Genomic DNA, 4,606 nt, shown 5'->3' on the forward strand with positions numbered 1-4,606 from the left:
AAAATGTTTAAAAAATAAAAAAATGCATTGAGAGAAAACTACCATTTCCGTATTATTTTGTCACTATTTCTTGTATTTTATAACCAGAATATGTATAATTCAATGCAAACCTGCATTCAAAATGAATCAGCCATTAAATGACTTAACAACATTGTGCCTAACTACTGTTCATGGAGGAACATAGATTTCATTATAAAGGGTGGAAAAAAAATCATCGGGCTACACTACAGGGGAACTATTTCCACTCAGACACAAATAGCAAACACATTTTCCTAAATAAATAAAGGTTTCCCTTGCTCCTTCAATTAAAAAAAAAAAAGTGCTGACTGGACCAGAGACAATGTACTCTAGGAAAATCATAGAGTAACAGATCAGTGTCCTGAGTTTAATTTGATGATTAGAGGAGGGGATGCTGTGAGGGACTTTTGCCCCTGGGTATCCCCAAAAGTACTTATCAGGAGCCACCAAGACCAGTAGTAGCTCAAGAGCTACAAGACCAGAAGTTCACGACACCAATCACCAATTCACCAGAATCTTAACAGTAACAATACAAATAGAAGTCCATATACCATATGTCTAATACCCCAAAGTTATAAACCAGACAATAAAATATTTTTTAGCCTCCTAATTCAAAAAATATACCTTCATAATGACTCGGAAGGCAAGATTCGAGTACAACATTCTTATACTCCTGAATCTGGTAGTTAGGGAAAAGGCATCTCCTGACCCTTGACCAATTTCCTCTAGAATCCATGGCAGGTCACCTGTAATGAGGAGACTTTGCACATGGGTATTGGTATATCAGCCTGTTAATTCAAGCTTTGTCTACAGTGTCTGACAAGAACCATCCCTTGGCCACCTCTTGTTCCCCACTCCCACCCCAGTTTAGAGTTGAACATGCTGGAAATTTAGTCCACCTTATAGGGACACACTAGGAAAGAGACTCATGCTCATGTTGGTCCCAAAACTGAGTTCTGGACCATTTAAACTAGAGTTTTCAGATTCTCAGTATCAGGAGAGTGACCTGAAAGAGGCACATGGGATCCAGGTGACTATAATGCCTGAGGCTTAGGTATTTTTTTTCCCCATGGGAAAGGTTGATACTGAGAAGGATCAGGATAGAGCACTCCCAAGCCTGGCACTCAGAACAGTGGCCACTTCTAGTAAGTTTATTGGTGGTCCTTACCCTCTCAAAGCCAACCCTCTTGAAGGTACCACAGCCATCAGCTACACTAGCAAAGTTTAACATGGAATTTTAGCCAAGATAAACTAGAACACAGATTCCATTTTTATAATTTCAAACATAACCATATACATTATTAGAAATACTTATAGAGTTAGAGAAAAAATACAAATATTTCCCACTATACAATGCATTTCATTATCAAATTTTTAATGTAATTATGTTTTGATTTGAAAAATCTTTAATTGAAGTCTTAGAAATAAACATTTCATTTGACAGAAAAAACTCTGCACCAAAGAACCAATTCCTGAACATACATTAGGAAGGATTATCCTTGCTATGTATTACATGGATCCAAATCTAGGTAACATAGGTTATGTACTTATAAAGAAATTTGATTATATAAAAATACACTCTCTGGTAATTATTTCAGAATCATGTTGTTTTAATAAGAGAGTATTTGGTTTCCAGGGACCAAGAATCTTTCAGACAAGCCCAAATTATAAAGGTAGCTAATTGAGAACATACAAAGCACTCTCCAGATACCCAATTTTAGAAAGTACGATTAGCTACCACGAAACTGAAAAAAAGTCTTTAGATCATTGATCTTGTCCTAAAGTCTAGGGTTGCATGATCTCTATTCCATATTCCTTACTGTAGGAATATTTCATTCTCTCTTATGTATATGAATTCTGCTCAGTGTTTGGTTTCTAGTTACTCAAATATAGCTTGCTCAGGGTTGATAACCAATGGTGCCAACTCCAGCCTGGTACCACTTAACTTTATTACTTTAATGTCTAACTTATATTGAGTCACTTGTTTCTCCATTTCCTACTTCAAATTACTGTAAAAGAATAGAATAAGATCAACCTGGGTCAAGTTACAATATGCATTCTTTTTCAATGGTTCTTCGCTTTTGGCAAAAAATCCCTTAGTTCTTTTAAAAAGAGGCAAAATTCCCCAGCTATTTTATTAATATGTAATTTCCAATTACACTTATTGAAAACTTTGAAAAAAATATCTAATTTTCTTAAAGTTAATCATCAAATCAAACTTTTCTTTCAAGACAGAAAGAGAACACAAGGCCACTTTGAGTTTATATAGAAATCATAACTTACAGAGCTTTCTTAAATATTTTTCAAATAACTTTTAAAATTTTTTAAAAGATTTTATTTAAGAGAGAGAGTACATACATGCACAGACATCACATGCATAAACAGGGGGAAGGGCAGAGGGAAAAAGCAGACTCACTGCTGAGCAGGGAGGACAACTCAGGAGTGGATCTCTGGACCTGGGAATGATGACCTGAGCCAAAGGGAGACACTTAACCTACTGAGTCAGCCTAGCACACTTCAGAAATCATTTATTAACATTTTAAAACTTGTAAAATAGATGACATTTTGCAAATATATTAATTCCTGTTCTTCACATTTGAAAATATCATATATAGTTGACAACCATTTCCTTTAGTGATTAAAAAATTGAACTACTTACTAGTTAATAAAAAATGTAAACAGTCAAATTACTACTATAAGCAGAAAATTACTAAACTTCATGAGAAATGCTAACACATACACTGATAACTGATTTTCATGTTAGTTATCTGAGTGAGTTGCTAAGAAAGGCATTGCCATAAGGAAAAGACAGAATCAGAAAGGGACATGATTCTAATAAAGCATTCAATTATTGATAACTATGTTGGCTAGCATTGGTAACCTCTCTCCAGGTCATACCTAAGAGCATATCTACTAAAGATCTGTCCAGTGTCTATCCAAGATGGGTCTCTTGCTTTTGAATGGATTGATACCAGCATATCATGAATACACAGAGATTACTAGCTACTTAAGCAATCTTAAATCATGAAAACATATGTTCTTTGAATACTAATTATAGAAAAGTTTCCATTGATGGGATTTCTGGATTCAATTTTTTCCCTAAGGTTTCCTACATGAAGAATTCACTTTAGATACTAAGGTTATTCATTTTTTTAAATGAAGTTAGTATATGTAGTTATTTCAGAATTGTTGTGAAGATTGCATCTGGCACTAAGTAAGCACTCTATCCATGTGAACAATAAAGATAATATGGCAATAATAAAGGGAAGGAAAGTTTCAATACTAAACTTTGTGAGGTATAGAAAAATGTGAAATGTTTCATGACCTTAAGGAATTAAAATATCAGTAAAAAAATGAGAAAAACATGGAAAAAATTTTGAAACCTACTAAATTGTAATGTTAATATTTATATATCTGAGTAGATTTACTGTTTGGTATGTCTGTTACTTAAAAATAGGACACAATACTGAAATCAATATTTTAAAAAATACTAATATGAAAAATCATCTAAAAGAAGCCAAGTAATTTTTGCAACAGGGCTTATACTTGATGTTACTTCATCTAGATTGTTTGGGGGAATGTATTCTAAAATGAGCTTTGAATTGAATAAACGCATAGAAAAAGAAACATTTATTCATTAATTCTTTTATTTAAAACATTATGTATCAGTCATTGGAGCTATCAAAAAACTCTGTTCTAACAAAGTCTAAGCATTATATGTTAATATAGAATATTATATGAGACTACTTATCTCCGAGTTCAGCTTTACTGGAAAAATAATGAAGTATGCACTAAAAGATGAATAGGATTTAGCTACAAAACCAGTGGAAATAGAAGTGTCCTAGTAAGAGGATGGTGTGTTCAAAGGCCAGAGGTAGGAAAGATATAAAAACTTCCAAGGAACTGTAAAAAGCCTTTTATGGTTAGAGTGATTGAACATGAGCCTGGAGAAACTAAAGAGGGGATCCCTGGGTGGCTCAGTGGTTTAGCACCTGCCTTCAGCCCAGGGAGTGATCCTGGAGTCCCAGGATCAAGTCACGGGATCGAGTCCCAGGATTGAGTCTTGCCTTGGACTCCCTGCATGGAGCCTATTTCTCCCTCTGCCTGTGTCACTGCCTCTCTCTCTCTCTGTCTCTCATGAATAAATAAATAAAGACTTAAAATATTTTAAAGAGCTAAGTGAAATAAAATTTGAGATAATCAATACATATTAAAGTTCATCAATATCATTTATACCAATATATTAATACTTGAGGTCAAGAAAGTCTATGTATTTGTCTATGGAAGGAACACAAAATAAATAGTAAATAGATCTTATCTAAAGAAGAACAGAAATAAATATGTGTACCATCTAATTTATTTCCCAGGGTTGTGGCAAGGATCAAGCTAGGTCTGTTTAATGCTTTGTCTGCTATATTATACATTTAACAAACTTTATTTACATTTAATTGCTGTATATATTTGTGTTTTCTTTAGTCACCTATGCATTTTCTGTTCATTCATGGGCCCTGGTAAACATCTAAGCCTACACCAAAGCCCCAGATAGTGTAGCCTATCATCTCATTTGGCTTCTTTTGCAATAAACCTT

Source organism: Vulpes lagopus, chromosome 1 (genome assembly GCF_018345385.1).
Source record: "Vulpes lagopus strain Blue_001 chromosome 1, ASM1834538v1, whole genome shotgun sequence".
Lineage (NCBI taxonomy): Eukaryota > Metazoa > Chordata > Mammalia > Carnivora > Canidae > Vulpes > Vulpes lagopus.